The sequence below is a fragment of the Meleagris gallopavo genome, chromosome 3 (assembly GCF_000146605.3).
Source record: "Meleagris gallopavo isolate NT-WF06-2002-E0010 breed Aviagen turkey brand Nicholas breeding stock chromosome 3, Turkey_5.1, whole genome shotgun sequence".
NCBI lineage: Eukaryota > Metazoa > Chordata > Aves > Galliformes > Phasianidae > Meleagris > Meleagris gallopavo.
In genome coordinates, this window is record NC_015013.2 from 58,492,461 (window position 1) to 58,518,979 (window position 26,519).

A 26,519-nucleotide genomic window follows, 5' to 3' on the forward strand; every position below is an offset into this window, starting at 1 on the left:
TTAATATTGCTTTTATTATAGAAGGCAAGTACCTTGGAATGTTTTCTAAATAGTGACAGTGAAAATGGAATGTAGCTCTTTGTTGAAGAGCTGTTCGGAAGGAATAATTATTCAAAATATAGGAAGTTGAGCCAGGTGAAACATGTCTAACTCAAGCAAAGCTAAAATTGAAGTTAAGTTTATTTTAAACTTGGTAAGGTTAAATGCAGACCTTTTTAAAGTCTGGGCCAAAAGCCTGTTTTTGCTCTCAGAAAAAAAGCATTCCCCCTCACAATGAGTAACAAAAACAGAATTTGACTTTTGGGTCAGCGCTGTGGCTTGACAGTCTTGGAATTTATAACAATCTTGCTTGGCTTCTGAGAGTCTTCCTGCAGATTTTGTCACGTCTAATTCATCTAAACTCCCTTTGAATATAACTATAGCTGAGAATGTAGCAAATTTCTCAGAAAAAGTTTTTGCATCTGTTGATTAGATTTGAGGTGAACTTGAAATTTAATCAAAACCTTTTGTTATATCAGTATGTGCCAACATGTGGATTTTATTCCTGTAGCACAAGAAGCTGAGAAGAAAAGGGCAAAAGATTCTTTGTGTGCCTGTAAAAGTTACCTGTGATATATATTTTCAAAATAATCATCAGAAACTGGCCTTGAAAGAGCCTTAAGCTAGAAGTAGTGCTTTTCAGTTGGATTGTGAGCAACTGATAAATCTAACAGTGCTAAACACAGGTTGGCTGCATGTAAATACTAAAACAAACCAGTGTTAGTATTAGAGAATCTTGGCTAACAAAATCCCTATTACAGTGGGAGCAGGAGGATGGAGCTTAGTTGATGATTATCAGCATGTGCTGTCATAGCTATTACTGAAAGCAGTAGAAAAAATTAACAAACAGGAGAAGATACTTTACTGCCTGTGTAGTATCTGATTCTTTTTCCAGAGACTTAATATTTTTAGTAATGAGCACATCAAAACATCAAATTTGTTTCTAGCCTACAATCACATTTACTGAAACTGCTGTACAGACTACAGCTGAAGTAGAGAAGCAGAGATATTGAAAGGATCATCTCAGTTGGGGGGAAAAAAAAGGAAAAAAAAAAAGTTGATCTGAAGTTCTGATGATGTTTGTGTGTGTGTGTGTGTTTTTGTTTTCTGTCTTTTTAAAGAAAGAAGTATTTTTCATAAATTAGGGCATCATTCCTGGAGGATGTGCAGATAGGAGCAGAAGCAGCAGTGCGCTTAATAAATAGGTTATCCTGCTGGATCATACTTTACTGCGAGTAAAGTATTACTGAGCAGCTTTCCAGAATTGATCCAGAGTATTCTTATCAAGTTATAATCAGCCACCATCCAGAGCTGCCGACCCCAAATGCCACTTTGCTTTGCTTACCTTCACATTTTCTAATATACTAAGCTATTGAATTTGGCACATTGGAAAACAAAACAGTATGTTCTGGGAGCAGTAGAATACAAGATATCTAACTTGCTGAAGATTTCTTTTCTTTGTCCCTTAAATCCCTCTTCCACCTCAGCCTCAGTAGTTCCCAACTTCTGCTAAGTGCTGTGATGATCCCCATGGGATGTTCAGATAATACATGCTATCTGATTAGCACAGAGCTTTGTGGCTAGCATGTTCTGGCATAGCTGGCCAGTACGTACTTGCTGATCAGTTAACTTGCTGGCAAATTAAAGAGCTATGTCCTTTCTAATGAACTTTGTATCTTCAGTTATAAATAAATACCACTCAGGTTTATTTAACATGCACTGCAACCTTCAGAAGCTTTTACATATTTAATCTTTCCAGAAATAAAGCAGATAAGCATAACTGTATTTAAAATAATTGAAAAATTGAAAGCACCTGCAGGAAATAGGTAAACAATAGCTACTGTTGGTAAAAACTGGAAAGAGTAGAGCTTTCTCTATGAGAGATCTTTTCAGCACAGAGCACTTGCTCACAGGTTCCTTGCAGGCATTTTCAGTCTGGCTGTACGATCAGACTAAGGCAGTAAATAGGATGAGTAGTATTCCCTTCAGAATTACACTCTTTGCTAAAGCAGAATTGATCAGAACTCACTCATACCCATGTCTTTGCAAGTCATTTCAGCAGCACATCCTACAGCACAGACATACACTGCCAAAGGGATTTTTTTTGGCCTTCGGAGTGTACTTGTGTCAAGGGCAAAAGTAAACACAAGAAAAGAAAGATGCAACCTCAGTATGGTAGTTGGATATATCAGATAGCACTAGCCTTCCTGGGACTTCTACCAACTCCTTCAATTTGCAAGGTGAAAAAATAAAACTTGAAGTTGATATTTTCATTAAGTAATTTTTATTTTCATTTCTCTCTAAGCCTATTTCTTTTTCAGTGAAATGTATATGGCAGTTGAAGAACTGTAACTTAATCATAGGATCTTGACACACCCATGACCTTACGTTCGTTATGCAAGTGAATTTCACAGTTGAATTATTCCTCATGTTTCATCCATTAATTTTTAGAGCCCAATGGTATGAATAGAACGCGGACAGACCTGAGTGGAGTTGGCACTGTATGTTGATGCCTCCTTTGAGATAAATAATGATCTTTTTTTGGCATGTTTACTCTCTGGTTAGCTCTTTGTGCATATCTATAAATAAGGTATTTGAATACTTCTTTTTTAAACTGTAATTTTTTTACATGTTCAGCAATAAACATTTTCTGCCAGCTGTATGCTTTCAGGAGCTTAGCTTCAATTTCCCACAGGTATCTCTTTTCCTCCCACTGGAGCATAACGCTTTAAAGTGTGGCTTGTCTTACTGTTTGTTTAAGTACTCCTTAGATTTTTGATGGTGGGTGTCTCTTTGTGTTTTTTGTTTGTGTTTTAATTTTTCTGTGTATTTCACTATAATAGTTTCAGAAATTTCCACAAAAAAAAAATTACACTGGGCTGATACAATTTGTACATGGTTGCACCTATTGACAAGTAAAACCAGATTTCTTGCTAAGCTTTTCAAACTGAAAGAGCAATTGCTTCATTTGTTTAAAGTAATAGGCATGTTATTTCTTGTTTGGGTGCAACCTAACTCGAGCAAACACTGAACTTTCAGCACAGCAGTGGATTATACATAGGGTGCAATAATCTTGTCCCCCCTCACTGAGAGACAGGAAGATATTTTTGGTAATCTGAAGAATAAATTCTGTCACATAGGAATGTTTGGTTACTTTTGCTTGATGTGACATAGCAAAAACAGTTGAAACGGACAACTATTTCCAATAAAAATGTTGTTTTGTGTGATAATATTTCCTAAGAGGACATTGGTTTCCCCTGTCAAAAGTTGCAGATAAGTGGGTTGCAATGTCTTTGACAATATCTAAGTAATTAATATTTGCGGTGGTGAGGTATAAGCAATGTTAGAGGTGTATGTATTAGGCCATCTTAACAGGGAATGAGCAAAGGCTGAGTCCAAAATACAACCGAGGTGGGGAATGAGAGCCAGAGACAGTGGGAATAGGAAGTCTGATGGTGTTTGTTAGAGGCTATCTGGTCTTTGTGGGATGTTAAGCTGCCAGCTGTCAGCTCCACCTGGCAGATAGAAGTAAATGCTGCCTTCTAGGCAGCAGTAGCAATAACTCCCAACAAGTTGGGTATCTTGTAGGTGTGGTGGTCATGGCTGTGTTTCCTTTAGATAATAAATAATCTCTAAAGAAAGACTTTACTTTGCTGTAAAAGTACACCATCATCCTCAATGAAAAGTCTTCTGTTTCACAGATGCATAGAGTCAGTTGTACTAAAAATTTTTTTATTTACTATTAGTAATTCTTGTTAGACCGTATGTGGCCCTCTATGCTGTTTGATGTTATGAATTCCTTTTGAGGGAGCCCATCTTCTTGTGTGTTTGTATAGTTCTTAACTTCTACAGAAATACCAATGAGAAACAACTCAGTGGATTAATGACGGAATCTGGCCTGTGGCATTGATTATCTTCTTCCTACGTGAAATTTGTTAGTGTAGCTCCCGTAATGGCTCTGTCATTGTGTTACAAAGAGTTGAATCATGAGAGCTCTAACTGGTAAAACCTTACTGATTTATGTCTGTGAAGTCTCTGGCTATAAGCTTGTAGCCTTCAAGTTGTGTTAGCTGTTTTGGAATGTACTCTCCTGTGGAGTCTTACAAGAAAACTCCCATTAAATCTTCCTTTAGTGTAAAAATGTCCATTCTCTAATATGCTTTTTCCTCGAAGTTTTTGTTGTATGTTTCTTTAATGCAAATTCAGTTACTTGTTTGTAGTAAAATTTCCATTGACTTCAGTTTGGGAAGTCATGCTTTAGATTTCTGATATTAGCTAATAAGTTGCTGTACAATTTGTGCCATTATCTGTTACCAGTAGGTGGAAGCTAATGCTGTAAAAACCCAATTACACTGCCCTGTGAGATTTAAATGCAGATATGCAGGAAGATGGTAATATGAACCTACAACACCTATCACAAAACATCAACTGAACTAGTCAAGCGTTAAGTCTAATGTTGAAAAGAAGGTATCTTATTTCAAGAACTTGTTTGTTCTACTCATGAATGGGTAATAAAATGACATGAATGGTAATTTAGAAAAACAGCCTGTGAACCTTTAATACTGTGTATGCTCGTACAATTGGAGTGATATAATTTTTTGATGGAAACATATTTGGACTTTGGCATGGAGCAGAGGTGGATGAGGAAGATGTGAAAGAGTCGGCAAAGAAAGGCAATGAGAGTAGAATTAGGGAATTTTATTTGCTGCAGTTAAGGGGATGAATATGAACCAGCTAGTTTAATTTGCTCAAACCCATATCAACTCCAAATATGTTTTGCTAAATGGTTTTAATTGTTCATAATTACATTTTTATAAAACTTGATATGTCGGTATCACGTGGTAGATACCAGAATACACAGTAGTAAACAGTTCTTAACTCCAGTAACTTACTTTGCACAGGAAGGACAGGTAGTAAAAACAAAGAAAAGATGTAAAACACACATGTACCCAAAATTAGTGTGATGTCAGCTGTCATGGTGTATCCAGTGGGATCTTGTGAGAATTGGTGGTTGTTTGAAAATGGAAAATATTGGGATATTCAGTATAGGGAGCACTGAAAATATTACCATCTGACATTAGCTTATCAGTGAAGCTGAGGAGATTGATTAGATTGATGGCACTGTACTTTATTAATCCAAAACTATTAAAATACAGTTAATGTTCTGTTTGACAAGTAGATCCATCAAACTTGTTGATATGGCTAGAGGATATTGCTCTGACAAAAAGGTAAGACAGGTGTTTTTCTTCCAGAAGTTCATGGTGTTTTTTTTTTCATAATTTCATCTCACGAACTAGAGCAGCCTACAGGTGATGGATAGCCTCGCAAACAGCTGAGTTCATGTTTTGAACCCCTATTTATGCAGGTGTTCCACCTGTAGCATCCAAATAAAGACCAGCTGGGGCTTCTTCATAGTAGGCTACCATTTCCACTTACAAAAGGATAGCAGCATGACCTTAATGCACTGGCAGAAATGTGCTGAGGGATCACACGAGGGAAGAAGACTTGTGATCTCAGCCTCTGTGAAGGCAGATAAGTTTTTGAAATGTTATTTATAAGAGAAGGAAAATTGTTTGCATCTTATCTCCCCGTGGAAGATCATTGTCCAAACCCATGGGGAGAAACTGCACAGGGCCAAGTAAAACCACAGACTCCTTTGCTTGCCTTGAATGTCTTCTTGCAGACAGATCTGCCCACTTCTAGCTTTGCATCATCTCAGGATCCTGTAGTCAAAGTGGGACCTCTTAAGCCATAGCAAACCTCAAACCTTGCCTTCAGTGCTCAGGAACTTATTATGGAAGCAAGTCTCTCTCCTGCAACATCTGTGTTTTCCTTCAGTCCAGCCTACTCCAGACTCCTGCTCCAATCTTCGCCAGTCCTCTAGTCTGAGTTTTAACAAGATTTTCTGTTAATACAGAACATGGTTACCCATCTGCTAAATAAGCAGACTAAAGTTTGTTGATGGGGCTTCAGCGCATCAGCCAACTTCACAGTAAACTTGGTTGGCTGATCCCTATCCAGTACAGATGAATTGTCAAAAAAATCAATCCTGATACACCTTTTATTTGCCTATTCAGTGAGTGAGAACTTGCTCTTGCAGAAACATTGTATGGGTACTGGCAAATAACAGTGCGTTTCCAACAACTCCTAGTTGTGTACAGGAGCAGCAATGTCTCTGTTGGGGGAATCTGACAAATGTGCAATGTTCGTTCTGGCACTCCTTCCTATTTCAGACTATTGATAAGCTTTCCCTCTTAGATCTTCATAGGTTTCTAAATTAACCGTGAAGTATTTGCTTTGACCTATAGATAAATAAATGTCCCAAGGTTTATCTGAGAATGTTTCCCAAGATTGAAATAAGAAAATAAAGTAGCAGATGAACTGTTTCCAAGATCTATAAACTGTATGAGCAACTTGTTCTGACTGCAAGGCTGGCATTTCTGCTCACCCTGTGACCATGAGAAATTGGATATTTAGTGGGGTTTGCCAGTGGGAAAATGGAAATTGTGGGGAGTAGGAAAGTGTATTTACTTTATATTCTTACTGAATTGTCTGATTTGGTCTAAGGAGGATTCATTAGTTTGTTTATGTATTGTGGGTGGCTTTTAAGAGTTTACCAGTTATACGTACAACATTGTAAGGTGGCTTTTAAGTCATGCTATCTAGTAAGTAAAATCCATTTTACTTACCATGCTATGTAGTAAGTAAATTACACAACAAAGTAATACACAGCAAATGATAGTTAAGAAAGTATTTTGTATTTATATACATACATATATCATAAACTTTATTTATAATCCTAAGTTTATTTGCCCAAGTATAAAGCTATGCATTTTTATTTGTATACTGTGCTCATTTACAGTGTCTGTGGGTGATGAAAATAGAATACGTAATGTACAGAAAATGACCTTGGAATACAGCTGCATGTTTAAGTGTGTAATAGAACTGGTTTCTTTCTCAAGCACAGCAGTGAAACTTCTGACAGTGAGATAAGATAATAGGATTTGGTATACCAAACCAGCTCTGCTGTCTACATAATCTAGAAGTGCTGATAAACTTCTGCTTAAGAAGAAGCCAAAAACAAACATCGGAACGGGTGACACACAGAGGCAGCTGCTGAAGCCTACACGTGGGGAACATTTCTTTCTAATCTTTGTATGTGATCAGGTTATGCCCTGACATAGGACCCTGGAGTGCTCATGTTACCCTAAGCTGGCTCAGCAGTGAGTGCTTTCGAGTTGCCAACTCATCATCCAGCTCCTCACAAAACCTTACAGTCCATGTGTTGCATACTCATGCTGAAGGAAATGCAACGTTGCTATTATAAATTAAATCCCTCTGTGTTAAATTGAGTTGTTTTAGCTTGAAAGGTAAATCATTACTTCAAATTCCACAAAACAGAAGCTTGATTTCATGAGGAACTTCTTCATTTTCTGGAAGTGTAACTTTTTTGTTTTTCCCCCCCAAGCTAGAGAATTCTAACCTTAATTATTCTGTACTGATAGAAAAACTTGATATTACACTGGCTTTATTTTTGGCCTTTTTCCCTTCTGAACGTTTACTAACTTTAAGCTGAAAGAGGACTCTGAATGCCTTCAAGAAACTTGTAATATTGATAGAGAAACAACATAGTAGGGAGATAGGGAGAGAGGACCAGCTGTTCAATACTGAAGACAAACATCCTCCTGTATCTAATATAATTTGCATACATTATCATGATACTTATTTTTAGTTCCACACAGCACTATTTTTTTCTGATTTAGATGTGCTGTCTAGGTTACTATTTTATACTAATGAGAGACAAATAATAATGTTTTGCTTTGTTTTGGGATTAGAGAATGAGCAGGCTGGGAATTCTGAATTGAGAATGGTATTGTAGATTGACAGGTTCCAGCTGAAATTTGTCTATTTGAGAAGACAAACAAGATCAAACCAGTGGGAGCAGCCTTGCAGGACAAAGATGAACAGTAGTTGCCCAATGATAATCCCAAGCTGATTTGCTGGAAGGGTAATTCTAAGTGTAGCTCTTTTACCCAAGGAGGCAATGCCTGTGCACTGCACACAGGCAGCAGTGGCAGTTCATGTCTCAGATATTGCTTGTGTTAGAGCATCGCAAAGCAGAACTGTGTGCTACACATGCAGATGAACTGAAAGATGTGAAAAAGGGCTAATTTGAGATAACACCTTCATGGACACATGGACACAATTTTTTAGGTGACTAAAAGGTAGCCCAGTAAAGTACGAATGTTGCTACACCCAGAACATACTTGTTAAACTGTAAATTTTGCTCCTTTTATTAAGTGTATGGCTTATCAGTGTGTATATTTAATAGAAAGATGGTTTTGCACCTTTTTTCCTCACTTATCATTTCTTTCCATACTTTCAGCTCTCACTTTCCCAAAGGCTGGCTAAGACAGAAACATGGTAAATGTAATAAACATGCTAACCTAGCAAACTAATGCAAGATGTTATTGGGGAGAGGAGGAAACTTCATTGGCCATGGAGTACAGAGATCCTCCAGCTGGTCCAAAATGATATGTTTTAAAGGTGTGGGGAAGTGAATCGTGATCATTCTGCTTTTAGACCAGAGCCTGGCCCCCTCAGGACACTTCAGATACTGTGTCCAACAGGGTGGCTGACCACAACCTAAATAAGGTGACCAGAGGCATTCCTAACATCGGGCTGCTAAGCAAAGTGTTGATCTGTGTTCCCAGAGATTTCAGCATTTGTAACTAAGAAGGAACAGGCAGGTGGTTTAGTTTCTCAGTTCAGAAGCACAGTTCTTGGTGAGGATTTCAGCAGGCTTTCTTTTAGGAGAGAACCCATAGCAGCTGCACCTCATCTTTATCATCCCAACACTTACATTAGCTATGTTTATATGCTGCATCTTTTATTTGCCTACTATCTTGTTTGCATTTTTAATTGCTGTTGTGCTACTGGGTTAGAAGAAGGAATTTCTGGGAAAAGTTATACAATCAGTCTTGCACAGAGGTTGCAGTAGTGTGGTCACTGATGCAATCATTTGGGCACGGACCTTTTCTGAGCTTCTTGAGTTTTTTTCCTATTGAAGGTACCGAATTGAGTGCTGTGTATGTTGTGACACACTGGTGTTTAGGAGAATGTACAGTCCCCATAGTATTGAATTAGGATAGACTTTCTGAAGTGTAGTGTGGTTGCAACACCCATGCAAAGGAGTAGCATCAGGAAGAGTATTATTGCAGCAAGAGGGTGATTTGGGGCTGCTCAGACCTGCAACAGCAGTCTGTAGGCAGTGCTCAGAGGACTGCTATAAATCATAATGGTTCCTAGCTGCCTGCCAATGTAACCAGGCACCAGAGAGTGATCTGCAAAAATAAAGCAGATACACAAGGGAATGTGGGAAATCTATAGAAGATGCTTGTAGAAGATCAGTGCATAGATACCTACAATAGCTCTCTCTGCACTCTCAGCCACTGAATTTATTTATTTATTTATTTATTTTGTGAAACTATACCAATGATGGGCAGTATCATAGCTTAATGTTTTGAATGAATAGAAAGCTTTTAATCAGATCTGTTGTTTGCATAGGAATAAACGCTTAAGTTCTTTTGAGGTGATGCTTAACTTTGGGAGTCTTTTTGACCAGAAGGGTCTGGGGGTCTGGCAATGGGGAAATGGCATAAAGATGCAGCCACAAGTAGAGTTCAGCATTTCTCAGGCTTAGCAACTCGGCATTGATGACTCTGTGTGTATAAATGAGCTTAGCACAGTTCCCGAGGTAATGAGCTCTGACTCTTGCTGCCACACAATACCAAGGGTGCAGAGCAGCACTAATGCAGTTTTGCTGTTCTGTGCCTGGGAACTGGCTCATCGATCTTGGGTTCCTATGCAGCATTCTCTCTCCACATCGTGTTTAGCACAGTCAGAGCCAGTTCAGGTCTGTCTGCATCCATCAGCACAGCATGGCCAAAGAGCTTGTCTTTAGTGTACTTTGAGTGAGCCCAGATGAGCTGTGCTTGTTCTGTTCTTTTGAGCTCCTTTATTAACCTTTGGACAATAAGTGGAGTGTTCTTCAGGCTTGTGATTTACTAGTGTGTAATGAAGAATAAAATTGCTTTTGTTCTTTAAAAAGTTGAAGAGACCTTACTGGATTCTGAAACTGTGACAAAAGCTGGTTTGAACCAGTTGGGTCTTTCTGTTGCTTTTCTTTTTCTTTTGTTTTGGTCTTTCAACTCTATTGTCAGAAGTGCGAATGTGCTATTTTGGCAAGGTATCATTTTCCAGTTCATTGCTTTGGAATGCTATGTGAGAAATGTGCATTCACACTACAAGCGCTTTAATGGGTAATTAGATAAGTGCAATTTAATGTGAGAAATGAAATTTTTAAAATCAATGTTTATGTAATTTATCTGTCAAGAAATAACCTTTATGCTACTTTGAGGGATGCAAATAAAATAATTGGATGAATAAATTAACATGAACTGAACTTTTGTGTTAGATGTGCTTTCTTCTTTCCAGTAGTGGCTGTCAGTACTGCCTTTGCAAGGGAAGGCACTTGTGCTGGGGACAAAGTCTGTTTTAATAGAGACTGTTCCATGTTTTATCAGGCCAGATTATTGGCTGCTTTGGTAAGAGTGGCCAAGCCATCTCCACATTGCTATTCAAAACCTCATTTGCCCATTTCCTGCTGTGCAAAATTTGACCCACAGCAGACAGTCGTGAGGACTTCTGGGGCTACTAAAGATGTTATACTGACTAATTCCAATTTCTGCTTAAGAATGATCTCCATAGTTCTCTTAAGAAACGTTGGAAATGCTCTTTAGACTTCCTGGAGGTTACAAAAACACTTCGCTTGCAGTCTTGGACTTATTTTCCCAAATGTTGGTGGTCTGGGCTGCTTGCTTTCAAAGATCAGAAGCAGACTCGTGTGAGAAAGTAGAGAGTTATCTCTGAGATGAGATTAAGTAGGTGGAGCTGCTTGCCTCCAGAGGCTATCAATGGGAAGGCTTCAGTCAATCTTTATGATTAATTTTAATTTGATCCAAAGAGTTTTCTTGCTCTAATGTTAACTAAAGATCAACTGAAATCCTCCTCTAAAGCAGTGTTTCCAGAATTGTTTGTTTTGTCTAACGGCTGTCCTTCTGGCCAATGTTTTGGGACTACCAAATGGAGAATGTGAACCAAACAGACTTTACACTTGAGATATGGAAACAGACTATTGCAGGCTGAAAGTGGGTGGTTTCGCTGCTGCCTCTCTAGGGTCTGATATGATACCCCACTGTAAAACTGTCGGTGGGTAGTCTGATTGTTGAGTCATCTGCCCTCAGCATTTCACTGAGAGCTGATTCACTGCCTAGGGAGTTAGTCCATCTTTTGATTCTATGGCAACAAATAAATCACACTTCTTTCTGAGTATGTGTTTACATCTCAGGACACCTACATAACACAACTTACTTTTTAACAAGAGAAAGTTCCAAATCTTATTTGTCTTGCAAAAGGAAAAGTATTTTACTGAAGAATATTAATCAAGTAGTTTTTTTTTCAATAAACTAATACGGATGCTGTTAGGACTAGTTAACATAAATACTTGTTTTTCTTGCTGACCAAATGTGGGAGCTTTGGAGAAATACGTAAAGACATTATATTGCTATTGAACAGTCTCTAAAAACAAAAGGGGAATTAACAGTTTTGTTTTTCATGTTCTATTTAGAAAAGTGTCAAAACACCGTAATGGGATTTGCATCTTTCTCTATACAGAGGTGTTTGTGTAGTAAAGGCAGAACTGTGTTGTTATTTTCAAGAATACATTAGAACTTATTTTCTCATTTGCATCTTTATTATTAGATATGTTGCACATATTAAACATTTGTGTTATGTTAATTTTCAGGACCTGAGATTAAATTGTTTGAAAGTAATTGTAATGATGCTAGCTTTCTGCAATGAATGTTTTTTTGCCTCTAAGGTAGAGGCAAAAGTCATTTTTTAAAGTTACGCAATTACAACTACAATTTCTATAACTATACTTTCTGTAACTATCAAACAAATCTCCGTTGTTTTCTATTCAAACTACTCCAAAGTAGGTGTTAGAAAGCTTCCTGAAGTTCCTCCAAAGAGATTGTTGCTTCACATAATATTACTCAGTTTGAGGAGAAGGGAATTGAGCTCTTTTTGCCAGTTTCAGCTCCTGTTTAGCACAGGCAGCTCGCAGATTCGGTGACTGGCAAAGGCGACTTCAGGAGCACATCCATGACTGTTCCTGCCCAGGTTCAGTGGCTGAGTCAGAGCCTCCCATCGTTTGAGGATGTTTGAGGTTTGGTGATGTGGTAAGTGTGAGGTAACACTGCAGCTTTCATTGGAAAGCAGTGATTTCAGCGATGGATTGGACAAAAATCTCTAAGTCTCCCTGTCTCTTCCCAGTAGCAGCAGCAAGCTGCTCCATGTGGCTGAAATGCTTCCAGTGTCTGTCCTCAGTGCTGTGCTGGGCAGAGCTTTTTGTCACGGTGTTTGTCCTTGTCCCAGTACTGTGAGTTACAGACTGCTTCTCCCATGACCTTTACCCATCTTCAGTCTATGCATAAGTTTAAAACTACCTAAAGAAGACTCCATGAGAACACTTCAGGTTAAATATACATTCTCAACTCGGTGCTTCGATATTTCAGGAAAGGGTGCTCAGAGTTGCTGTGCACTAGTTGTGAAATGGCTTTCAGCATAGCATCTGGATTTGGCCAGGCACTGTGTGCTGCTCACCCCCAGAGCCTCTGGCTGTACTCCTCTGGAAGGGTGCAGCTCCACCCTCATTTCGTAATGCTTTCTTTGGAAGCTCATAGCACTCAGCTCTTTGGGAGATATTAAGTCCTCCATTGAATTTTTGATAGAAGTTGAAATGGTTAAGACTATCTCTATTCTTTCTTTTTTTTTTTGTCCTAAGAATGTCATTATTGTCACAGATGAAGTCAGCGATTTTGGAAATAGCCTGTGGTAAATTTCAGCTATGCCGTAGTTTTCCTGGGAATTGAATTGCTCGGTTGTGAAAAATAGACATTTTCTGTCAGACTGATTCTACAAGGTCTGGTGAAGTTCTCCCAGCTGCCGGCACCTTGGGTGAAAGGATGTGGGAGCCCTGGGGAGATGCTCACAATGTAATAATGTAATAAGATTGTTGGTTACCGAGTGTTGTTTGAACATGGAAACATTTCTGCTTTATTCTTAGCCTTATTTATCAATATTGTGAAATATTTGCATATTTGGAAAACAGGGTACCCTTAACAGACTGCTGGAAAATGGAAGGGCTGCAATTAGTAGAGCTGTTTACCTAAACACTGCTACAGGAATGCTAAATTACACAATAATGTATGTTATGAACTAGGGTAAGGGATAAACAGCTAAAAAATTAATACACACATTTAAAATAATTGAATATTAAAGCTGAAAATGCATTAATCTTCTGAAATCTACTTAAAAAGTAATAATACTTTGAAAATGTAATATATTTTAATGTCATGTGCTTGACACAGTATGCAATATTTCAGGAGCAAAATTCCTGACCAGCCAAGCACATAGCAAGTGCTGTATGTCTGAGACTATTTCAATAGTGAGCTATTTTTGTACTGTATTACAAAGCTACTTCTCCCAGACACCCATGTTCCACTGTACTCGTATGAAGTTTGCACTCCCATCTTTGAGTGTCATGTCCTACATCTGCAAGTTTAACTTTAATCTGCTGCTATCACTGACATTTCATCAGTTCACGGTGATTAAAAAAATACCAGCTCCCAGCTGTATTATATGTTCCTTTCAAAAATAGTTTCTTATGAAAAATGACCTAGGAATCCAGCACAGTAGCTCTTGCAAGCATTCCTGCTTGCTCTGGGATGATATTCCCATATGAGGAAAAAGATTTCTGTTAACATTATATTTCTCTATTAATATTATTCTATGAAGAAGTAAGAAATTCAGGCAATATGCTTACTGCTCATTAGAGGTCAGTAGCGGAGCATGACATGAAGGCAGAGCTGAGCATTCATTTAAGGAACCCAGTTCACTTCTGTTCAGAAGATTCCATTGTATTTGAGGCCAGAAAGAAAAATCTAGTTTCTAGAAGTGGAACCTCTTAAAAGAAGCTTTAGTTTCTGAGAATTGGTTTCAAAATTAAAGTCATTAATTCCTTGGTAATTTTTATTTTATATTGTAATGTAGTGTTTTTCATTTGAATGCAAACTAGATGATTTTGCAGGCAGTGTAAAACAATTAAAGCCAACAGGTTTAAATTAAAAATTTAACTGTAATATGCTTACAAACAGATATACTGCACATCAGGAAGTCGTATTACTGCCTTAATGACAAAGTGCTTGACTGTCAACTTCGGTAATGACGAAACAGTGCTGCAGAGATATGGTGAATAAAAGAGTTTCTTAAAGTTTTAGATTTTACGAACCCTGTTGTATTTTAACACGGATGCCAAATATTCTCAATATAATGCTCTCTTGGTCATCCGTGTCCTAAACCGCACATCCAATCTTTCAATTTCAACATACATCACTGAGAGATGTCTCCTTTAAGGCAGGTTATGGCCCCCGTCCAAACCTTGCCGTCACTAAGGCTCCACTGACTCTTACTGGCTTCTTGTCAGGACCCTAAAATTACAGTCTGCAAGGGACAAACAGTTCATACCAGTGGAAATGCCGAAGCAGTTTACCAGTTTAAAAATAGCGCTTTTTAACATTTGTGAATAATTTACATAATCTGTATAAATGAATTCCTCCCTAGACATCTAATTCCAGAGTGAAGAATCACCGTGGCTTTCATTTCCCATCTTGGGGATGGAATTATTAATGCACTAAATCAAATAAATTAGATATCATGCAAAGCTGGGCTATTTTTCAGGATTTAATAATACAAAATCAATAGAAGCATATACAGTATTCAACATGTTGCTCTCTGAATCTGATCTGAGGTGGTTTTGCAAAAGCAATCATTCAGCACATGGCTACTGTGACCTGCTGCCAGAGGGCTCTGTGGTCAGGTATCCTCCATTCACCCTCTTTGGGTGCTGCCCGAGATTTCTGCCTTTACATGTGAGAATAAAAGTCACCATTAGTTAGCATAAACCTGTGCCTCTCTCTGATGAAAGTTCAGGATCTGATCTTATTTATGAAAAGTTTTGATTAGCTTTGAAGTGAAGATTAAAAGGGTCTCTTAAGAATCCAGAACTCCAGTTATCTCCATCCCCTCCTCTCAGCTTGGCTTGGTTGAGATCAAACAAATGCTCTTAATGGCTTTTTCTGTATGTCAGAATAATAATATCTGAAAAGGGAATATCCTTTAAATCAGAATCAAGGACTAATACTCGTGTCCACTGTCCCTTCCAAACTGCCTGACTGCTATTGCATTAGTCTCAAGTGTAAAGTTAATAATATCTCATTGTCTTGTTTTGTTTCAACTAAAGTATGGCTTGTGTTAAATGTGGTACGAAAAGTACCAAAGAAGACAAGCACTTGGAACTGAATCTTGTTCGGAAGGACAGATTCTTCATCCTTCAGTATGAGGAATGCTGTTAATATATTGTTTGCTATTCTGAAAGGAAATCCTTTTGTTCACTTGTTCACCAGTCCCAGGAATATCAGCATTTTCAAAGTGAAGTGGTAAATATAAATGAGCTGAGTCCTTATCAATTTGTTCTTGAAGGAATCTTGGAGAGTATCAGGGTGTGTTTTAGGTCCTGGAGCTGGTTCTGTTCAGCAGAAGGCAGTTCGAGATGAAAGTTTGATGGTGGAAGCATCCTCACGCAGGTAAATAAACACAGGAAAATGTTTTCGGTTTGACCTGAAAGATAGGCCTTAAAAGTGGAAAAATAACCGTCTATGATTTTAGTGAGATACAGACATCAGCCACCCAAAAACAGCTAGAATTAAATTCTATAGGTTTTTTGTTTTTGTTTTTTTGTTGTTGTTTTTTTTGTTTTTTGAGAAAATATGGGGTAACTCTCTAGAGTTTTCTGCTTACTAGATATGATACTGAGTGGAAATTCCGAACAGTGAAATGCAATAGATAGCTGTGGTTAAAAATCTTGTGATAGAAGATGATCAGGAGCATAGAAATAAAATATAACCGCGTTGTCATATAATGGCTTTTCAGGTTTTATTTCGTAATGTTTACATTGTTAGTAATTACAAAGGTGTTTTGGGAATAGTTCTTTGTAAGATGACATGTTCATGACACAACTTTTATGTTATGGTCTTTTTCTGAATGAGGTTTGATGTATCATTTGCCTTTTTGCAAATGTTAAGTGTAAGTTTTTAGAAGTTTGAGAGTGATTACTTGAGTTCTAAACAGACAAGGTGATTGTAATTGTACTTTAATACCTAGTAATGGTCTCTGCCAGTAGATTCAGAACTGTTCATAATTTTCCTTTGTTATTTAATTCAACATAAGTTAATTCCAGAAAGATCGGAAAAGATATTTTCAGCTGCCTGACTGGTTTCTGCATAGCCAAAGCAGCTGGAGAACTGTTGCCACCTAATTCATCAAAAGGACTAATTGCCATTAGTCACACTGATGTCCGATCGCACCATTAGCTTAAGCGAATTTTCGATCAACATCCATTTAATTTTGCTTTCATGAGCAATTATTTCTGTAAAGGACAGGTCGCTGGCTCCAGCCTTGACACAAGCTTGTGGAGGATTCTCCTTTCCTGTGCTTCTGATATAATATTAGGAGACATTATACATATTCTAATCTGTGATAGGTGAAATTGGGGCAAAAGTGATATGTTCAATCAGAGGTTGAAAATCCTAAGTGACCATCAGTAGGCTAAACTGTGAGCAGTCCTTTCACAAACCCATGAGGTGTGGGGACAATCTCTCTCCCACTACGGCTGTTACATGACCTTCTCTGAAAGCCTCAAGTGACTTGTTCTTCCTTCCTGCAAAGTAAGAAGCTGTAGAAATGATGGAAGGGAAAATGTGCTAAGGAGCATTCATTGAGAGGCCACTCAGCAAAGGCTGGAAGATGTTTTGGTGAGCAAAGCAAACACAACTGCCTATAAAATATTGCAGGAACACAAGGCATGTTGTCTTGGAATTATTACTGGAGCAGGGCAGTGCTGACCCATACTGGGGGGGAGTTGGGTAGTTTCATAGTTTCAGTAATGCGAATAAAACCAGCATTTGACTCGTCAAGCATGCATAGACTACAGTGATGTTACTGCCTAACAACAACTGTGTCAGCTCAGAGGTACTGTAATATCCGACAAGGGACCCCTCTATGAAATGTGACATCTGGAAGCCCTTTAAGGTTTCCCTCTTGAACTGTTACTCAATTACACGTGGATAATGGTAAGGCAGTAAAGTTCCTTTTGTCTGAGAAAGCAGTAAATTAAAGAATGCCCATTTCTACTTTGACTGATCCTTCAAATCTTAGGGCTTTACAAAGTTTCTATGTAGGTCACTCTGAAAGTGAGGCCTCCTATATATTTCCATGGAAACTGCAACAGATACAAAGAGCACAATAACACCATCTGATAGAGCAAATTCTTAGCTACAAAACACCATTTTTCAACACAGTCACTGCCATTAGCTATGCATTTTTTGACAATGATACACAAGAGCTTGCATGGAGCGCTCATAATAATCTGCACCAGCGGAGGTGACCTGCTGTTGCCACTGCTGAAACACACAACCTGCTGCCTCACTGTGTTCACATCCATTCTTTGGTCTCCATAAATGTTCAGCCAGTGTTGATGAATGTCAGTGGATGCTATTTTTTCCGAATGGTGGAGTTCAGTGACACACCTTTGCTTCATGCACACTTCCATGTCAGACACCATTTTGTCAGACTGCCTCTCTTCTGCCATCTGTCACACAGCAACAAAATGTAATGGGATATTGTTGGGAAGGTTCCACTTCTAATGCCATACGACCAATATCCACCTCTGATGTTGTGGGGTTTATATAATAAAAAAGAAGGCATTACAGTTGGAGCAGCCTTTGTAGGAAAGAATTTTTCTGGTGCTGAGAAAGAAGGAAGTTGTAGTAGCAAAGAAACATTTCACAAATGCAGAATTTCACCAGGATAGTGGGTAGGATCATGAATAATAGCAGTGTCCTAGTATCACAAAGAGGAAGTATGAGTGCATCGTAACTATGCTAATATAGTACAATACTTTCAGATTAACAGTAAGTTTTTATTAAGAAACATACACCAGAGCTTATGACATTCAGTCTCCCTTACAGCACGTTTTCTGTAATGATCTGGACAAAGTTTTTGTTCTCAGCTCTGTCTTTTAATTTTCTGCTCCTGACAGTTACGTTTTAAACTTTTTGGAAAACAACCATTAAGTTTTGAAACTGATGCCAATTTATAACACAGAACTGAGTAACTGTTCTTATTTAAAGTAAACTTAATTAACTGAGAAAATGCAGTTTGGGAAGGAATGAAACCATTGATGATGAGTGTCAGGTTTGGGGGAGCGAAGTTATGAAATGTTAGAAAAAGTTGAGAAGTTCAGAAGTGTTTTTGCAGAAGCACTTCATTAAAATTCCCATATGAAAAAGTCAAATATATATTCCATTCTTCCTGACATAAATAAATACTGTCAGGAATATTCTATTATGTTTATAAATGAAAATTCCTCTACCCACACTTCCCCAAAAGACACTTAAGCAATAAGATGCAAATATGCTTTTAAAGCTCAGCATTTGATTTAGGGACCTGATAGAACATCTTTACACAGTTAGAGCAATGACATTGATTTTAATGGGCAAGACTGGAAAATTAAGAAAGGGTATCAACTTGTGTTAGATTGAGTTCATGAATAAAGGCTATAACGTGTGTTACTGTATATACTTGGCAGTATACGTAGTTCCTCATTACTAGTGGATGTATACTTGCTAAATAAGTTCTTCCTTCGCATCCCTGACACTTGATATTTCCCTCCTGGTCCCTTCTTTTGAGAGTCTCTTATTTTCCCCAAGAAATATTTCCCCAAGTCCTCTTAAAATCTCTCAAAATAAAAAAAATGTTAAGTGATCTTTGAAGAAAAAAATTGAGCTTGTTTTGTTTGGGGACTTTAGGTTTGTATCCAAGCATTCCAGAACTTCATCTGCTGTACTTTTTGTTTGAAAGACATCTATTGAAATAGTTAAAGAAAATCTTCAAGTCAGAATTAATTTAGCTTTCATGATGTTCATAACAAATGTATAGAGGAAAAAATCAAACTCTTTTGCAATTCCTTTTTCCCCCTTCCTCAGTGATTTTATTATTGGCAATAGGAATCTTTCAGATTCATAAAGGTAACAGATGACTGCTTACTCAGTGATGTAGCAGAATAAATCTGTCATAACCACAATTAAAGAGTAAATGTGTTCCATACTGCCCATGCAGTGGGCATTAAATATCTTGCACATAGGAAGCAGACACCTTATTGATAACCAGAAGTTCCCTAATAAATTGATGTAATTAATTTCTGCTGAGCAGCTCACTTACAAATGTAAGTTTAGACCTAGCAAAAATATTTTCAGATCTAAGCACAAATTGCTAATTTATGTTGTTAACATTCACAAATTACTTTTTGGATATTACCTTGTTTTGCCTTTTTCAAAATCACAACCATCCAAAATAGCTTTGAAAAATTCTATTTCCACATCTGAATATATGTAGTTCTTTTATGGCTACATAAAACTTTTTGGTTAGAATCATTTCCTTCTGAAGTAGATCCTGTTGGTAGCAGAGAGTAAAAAAGAAATTTCTTCACACTTCTGCTTTATAGGCTTCCTGACCTGCTTAATATTGAAGTAATGAAGAATCTCTGAAGGAGGTAGAACTTCATACCGACACCTTGACATAGCATTGGAATGCTAATTCAGTACTGGGAGATCAGCATTATTTGTGAAGCTACACAACATCCTCCCAGAACCTGTGTTCTCTCCAGCCCTTCGAAATAATACTCTTGAGTGGGCTGCCTTCACAACTTAGACTCCAAGAATCATGGAGTCATTTAGATTGGAAAAGATCCATAAGACCATCAAATCCAATCATGGTGTCATTGACCACTGCTGAGTCAAAGTTCACTGAAAAGCGATAGATTCCTTGGTTGTTTTATCATTTTGGTGAACTCCCCAGAGGCTGACAGCAGTCAATGTTGTGGACAATTTGGTCTTAATTTTTTTTTTTCTTTCTTAGTTGTGGGAAGCTACACCCATGGAGGTAGCTTAGTGCAAGGGAGATTAACTTCAAGCACTTTCATGGCAAAATATTTTCTTCTTATTATTTTTAATATCATCACTATCAAATACTGGGTAGATAGGTTTTATGTCCTTTGCACTTGGATGTTTTAATAATGGTTCTGACTTCTGTATCTAGAATGGCTTCCTTGAATATATTTCTCCTTCTTTAAATAATGATCCCTACAAGAAATTAGCCTGTTAATCAGGAAATAATGACTGGGCAATGAGCCAGTTAAAAATAAATCAAACACAGAAATATATATATAAAAATACAGGTAACTTACAAATTTGACAATATCTTTTGCTTCTTTCCTTTGTACGATGCTTGTAGCAATGTTGTACAAGGTTGCTGTTTTTGTTAAGCTATTTCTTCATAAGTGAAAGGTTCATATCAATAAAATCACAGCAGTGAGATGCAGTTGTTTGAGCTGATGTGTATAGGTAGGCAGGGACTTGCCTTGTACTTGTCTTTTGTGGGAAATTTTATTCCTTAAAAATTAAAATTTTATTTGGGAAAGTTTTGAAAGATTATTTTGGTTAGACGTCAGACGTCAGACAGTGCTCTTCAGGTCTCCAGAATGAATAGCTCAGAGGCATTTCCAAGAGATGGCAGTGGATGTCACTGTGCTTGTTCAAAATAAGTTTGCAGAAAAGTTGTCATACACTTTGTACTTCTCATTGCATTTGGCTTGCACTTACGGAAATTTGGTCATTGCTGGTCATAAAACATGAACAGTAATGAAGTTCACTTTCAATAGTGCTGTTCTCTGAGTTTGAACGTAAGTAAAGCAGAGGAACCTGAAGATCAAGCAGAAAGAGGAAAGTAAAACTGCAGCCTGTCAGCATAATTATGGAAACAAATCATATTTATAGTATATGGAGAGCTAGAAGTGCCAGACCTTGATTAATAATCAATTGTAATTACTATTTAGAATTAATTACATTCCTGAATTGCTGCCTTGAAAAATGATTCGGAAACGTTTTCCCACACCTTCCTTGAGGTGCTCCTAACTTGATGTTGAAGAGAATTTAATAACTTGAATGTCATATCACTGTCCTCGTATTATCATTACATCCCTTTTGAATTTCTTTCATGAGGGATTAAAAATTTGCAAACACAACAGCCGTAATTCTTGTTACTTGAGCTCACATTGTGGTTGACATTGCTGTGTCCTTGCTGTGCTGCCTTCAATAGATCCGTATGTAACATATTTGGTGCCAACACTAGGTGTCACACTAAGTATGTTCCTGCTTCTGGCATGGAACAAAACCCTGTGCCAGTAAATGAGACTGTAAAGCTTTTCCCAGAACATCCTCCCAGTCCGGACTCGAAGTCAGCAGGAGTTTTCCCCTTAATTTATGTGCAGTTGGGTTTGTGCCCTTGATGCTTTCCTTGTTTCACTCTCTAGAATTGCAGAAATGGACACAAATTGCCAGTTGCCCTGTGGATTTGGTAGCCCCATTCATTGTACAGTGAACTAAGGGAAATATAATTTGCTTCCAAATTTCGCCCAGATTTTTCCAAGATTTGGTTTCAAAGTTGATTAGGTTTTAAAATTCTAGCTATATGTGTAAAAAAAAATGAGGAGTTCTCAAAGCAATATTCAACAGAATGGATTCTGTCCAGATTTGTGTGCTCCAAAAACCAAAGTCAATGAACGGGTTCCTGGGGTTTGGCTGGAAAATATTTGCTAACTGATTCTTTCTGCAGAGCCCACAAAACCCTCTGCAAACCTCTTTCCTTGGCAGTGGGTTTCCTGCTTATGTGTCTCTGGAGGTAATCCCATATCTATAGTTGCCTTATGAGAAGGGTGGAAGAAGTAGCCTGGCAATAGCAGAAAGGATTATTGTATAATATAGCACAGCTCAAAATTCAGAGTAACACAGTTCGAAGCTTCCAAATGCTTTGTCCGAATCTTCTTTGTATCTAACTATTTATTTAAGGCCTAATCCAAAGATAGCTGAAGTTAAGATGGCAGTGGACTTTGGATCAGGCACGTAGTGCAGACATGAAAAGAGATAGATTTGTGCCTCTGGTGTTTGTAATTATGGAAGGGGAAATAGATCTAAAGATGGATGCAGCAGAGAACTTTTAAAACTTATGTTATTTTTCATTTGAGCTTTTCTTATTTGAGCAAGCAATTTGTTCACAACATACTCATGCTAATAAATGCTCAAGCTTTGTTTTGCGAGTTATGAAAGCTGTTAGAGGTAAAGCCTTTATTTTTCTTTCAGCCTGATACTCTGAGAAAAGGGTTTAAATCCTAAATGCTTGCAATTCTCCAGCAGTACACGATAGATTTAAGTTGAAAGTGCTATAAAACTTGTTTACAAGGACTCAGAGAGCAAAAAATTGTTTTATTTTAAATGCTGGAGAGGAATTAGGATCTGACAACTTTAAAGCCTGAATTTTTCTTGCCTTCAGCTCAGATGGTGCACAAGCATGGAACTTTCAGTCTCCTCAGAAAGCCCCAATAATAGCTGTGCACATGTGGAATAGATAGCATGAGGGGTACAATGCCATGGGTGGTACTGTTTCCATGCCATTGACCTGCTTCTTTCTGACTTATGTGATTTTAAGCACGATAAAAAATGTCATTTACAATTTGTTCTCCCACCATGGTCTGTTTGGACAGTGAGAAGAACTGTATAGGGCACATTCTGTGTTCCTCCTCCTTAAGTAAGACAGGCAGCAGGAGGAAGGAGGAGCTCATAGATCTACACTGATATTCACTATCTGTGTGTACTATGGGGCCCTGATACCCGTTTGCTTTGTTTTGCACCACTTTGATACATGAAAACAGTGATGGAGCTGTTGATTGAAAAATGTTCAATGTCAGGTTGAAGAGATCTGAATTTCTCAATGCTTGTCTAGCTCTAGTGTCAGCTGACACAAATTTGGCATACAAATTGCATTTACCCTAGCACAGGCAAGATAAGCAGACCAATTATATGCAAAAAGCCTTCACAGTAGCAGGTAGGAGGGGGTTGCAGTTCCATGTTCTGAGATCCAGGCTCACCATTATGCCCATTATATCCAACTTTGATTGTATATTTTATAAAATTAAGATAACTGTGTAGGTTATCCAGGTTTGTGGTCTGGAGATTGGCTCTGTCCATGTGTGTAAGTAGCCTGGTTTACACAGATCCAGGCCTAGACAGAACATTGGTTTGCATTGCTTTGCATGTCAAACAATGAAGGATAATGCTTAAAAATGAGAATCAACATCTCAAAAATTTAAAAAATAAACAAATTTCACTGTCTAGTTTTGTTCTTCTCTATGCATGAAATAAAATGGATGTATATAACAAGGTTATTTTCATGCTTGCTGGTAATACAGATATCAAAAACTGTAGCATGGACACTATATTCTACATCAGGTAATATGGAAAGCTGCATAACATTTAACTATATCCTGAAGTGAGAAATGATACAAAGGTCCTGGGAGAGCCTGAGTATAGTGTTCGTACTCATCTTGCTGCTTTGGCTGGTGTCACCACATAGGCTTCTCAGTGTTTTTTTGGGTGGGGATGGAAGTTGGATTGGTTTGTTTTCCCCAGTGCAGCTGCATCAGCAGTGAGATAGATGGGAAACAAAAATATGTGTTTTTTTCTCCTTAGTAGATTACATGACCCATGGTAGGTGAGGACAGCAATTCCTGAAAGCCACCTGGATGCTTGAGACCATAGTTCAGATGGAGGAAATTGTGAGAGTTGCCAGTGCAGAATATGAGTTGGGATATCTGGTGCCTGGTATCCTCATGCCTTACACTATTTCCTGATTTGAATGAAGAGCAGAAAATAAATACACATGATAGCACTATACATCTAAGGCTGCTCTAGTTTAAGTTCTGCAAACTTTAGAGTATGTTAGATGTGTTCCCAGCTGCATCACCCTTTTCATGCCCTACCATGACATTGCTGACTCTCACAATTAATTTCACCATTCACCCATTTCACTTTTCTAATCCTTTAAATCCACTGAAGTCCTACTGTGACTATGTGCAATATCACTGTCTGGTTGTGTGCTATTGGAAAAAGAAGGAACCTCATTAAAGGAAACAATGTTTTGTGTATGTCCAAGATCTTGCTTCCCTTTTCGGTTTGTTTCTTCCACATGTGTGAGCACTGGGTACCTCCTGGGCAGCAGCTGTACAAAATCTATCAGAGATCAGTTTCTTGATGACTTGCTTTTTGCCTAGTAGCCACCTTGAGGCAAATGCTTCTTGAACCACTGAATCTGAACAAAAACCCTGGAACGTTTGGAGTAATTTGAATTCAAAATGTTTGGCTTGGATCCATTTCTGTATTTCACTCTAGAGCCTTTCTTCTTTATTACTAGTGCATTAGCTGTAACATTTACCTTGTGCTTTTGGTATGCGCTCTCGCCTATATAGAAGCTCTAAGAAATCACGTGATACTCTGAGCATCATTACTGCAACCAGCTCAGAGTGGAAAGCCGAAGCCTCTTCTACCTGCTGTTAGACTGCTTTTTTGACATGTTTACATCATGCTTATTTCAGAAAAAAGGCAGTGAAAATGAATGTTGTCCAAGGAGAAGAGCCTGGGAGCAGCTCTGAGTTCAGTAAACAATATTTCCTACTTGTTTAAATCAGCAGTGCAGCAGGTAATGAAAGCTAAACATGGAATAGACTGATGTGACTCTCAGCAGAGCTGGCTCTGAGCTTAGTGTCTGTGTGAGTTTCTGGACCCACCAGGTAGATCCAGCGTCAGTTATAGGAGGGGAGCTGATGCTGCAGGTCCCTATTGCTTGCTTCATTCTAAATGCTAGAACTCAGCATTAACAGTAAGACTGTCATAATTCTTGGGAGCAGTGCAAAGATGGCTGCTGTGCAGCACATCTGCCTGCTACCACACTTCCAGGCTATTTTCATGATGTAAAGAAAATAGAGTAATGTGACAACAAACACAATTCTATCATGTCTGTTTTCTTGGGTCTCTACATAAGTCGGACATACAGGTATTGTCTTATAGAGAACAGTTTGGGTTGGAAGGGACTTTAGATCTTTAGATCATCCAGTCCAACCCCCTGTAATACATAATTCTTGTTTCACTGTGGACTGATTTGCACTGCCAAGAGCGGGACTGTTTGGCAAAGCCAGCACATCAGCATTGTTCCACATTTCCTGTTCTCTAACGTTTCTATGAAGTCCTGACGGGTGTGTGATGCCTCTGCTTGGCCACACTCACATGTCAGGAAGGTTAGGACTCCAAAAGGCATGTGAATGTACAGAACATTAAATATTGCTCTAGGACCATAACTTACAGCTTTGGTTGGAAATGAAAAACAGAAAAGGGATGGGCAGAAGAACATTCTCAGAACGTATTAAATTTCAGTTCACTACTAACTATGAAACCAAGACTATTGTCTTCCTAAGGCAACATTTGGATGAGATTTAGCTCAGTGCAGAGCATAACAAGCAGTATGTAATGTGTAGATCGGGCACGGATTCTAAATGCAGTAAAATTTCACAGTTAGCAAGTTTCCAACCCTGGATTCAAATTTAACATTCAAATTAATTTGAGGGTCACTTTTCTGATTAGAAGGCAAGGGCAAAAACCAGAGCAAATTATCACTGCATCAACATTTTTACCCACAGATCACTTAATTCCATTGGCAGGTACTTTGCAGTGCTTTGAGTTTGAAACAACAGATTCTCTTTCAAATACCTGTTTAATAGTCCCTCTTTCTTCTTCTTCTTTTCCTTTTCTCTTCTTTTCTTTTCTCTTCTTTTCTCTTTTCCTTTTCCTTTTCCTTTCCTTTCCTTTCCTTTCCTTTCCTTTTCTTTCCTTTCCTTCTTCTTCTCCTTCTCCTTTTCTCTTTGCTGCTTTGCTGTTTCTTACTCTAACTCTTAGAAGAATTTAGTTTCTGCTGCTTATAGTCCCATTAATTTCCCCATCTAATTTTCCTTCTGCCCAAAGAACCCCTTTTACTTCTGATTTAGCTCTGAAGTCAGGCACCATTTTCATTTGATCAGCCAGTTTTGTGGTCTGTAACCTGCTGCCTGTTCTATTGTAAGCAGCCTCTTAGAGATGCGTTTCTGTTTTGTTCACCTGAGAAATGCTCAGAACTGCGTATGCTCAGTCTTTAGAAACATTTTGATGTGTGGGTACATGAATATTTTCCCTTCTGGCTTGAAATGGTTCCAGTCTGCCAATTTTTAAAGTATTCCACGAACCATTTGGAAGAAACAGATGATCTCTTTTGCCGTTAACTTTCTCCTATGATTTGGCGGAAAAGGAAACGTAGAAACAAAA

The 26,519-nt window shown here is 38.1% G+C and overlaps 1 long non-coding RNA gene across 2 annotated transcripts in view; it reads left to right on the plus strand.

Moving 5' to 3' along the window:
* Window positions 1-26,519, plus strand: part of LOC116216473 — a 45,845-nt gene that overhangs the window by 3,607 nt on the left and 15,719 nt on the right. Inside the window, exon 4 of one of the 2 annotated variants that reach the window (XR_004159272.1) lies at window positions 551-10,468. The exons of the other annotated variant lie outside the window; for it this stretch is intronic. This is a non-coding gene — a long non-coding RNA (uncharacterized LOC116216473). Of the gene's footprint in view, window positions 1-550; window positions 10,469-26,519 lie in introns of those variants that run through there. 2 annotated transcript variants of the gene reach the window in all.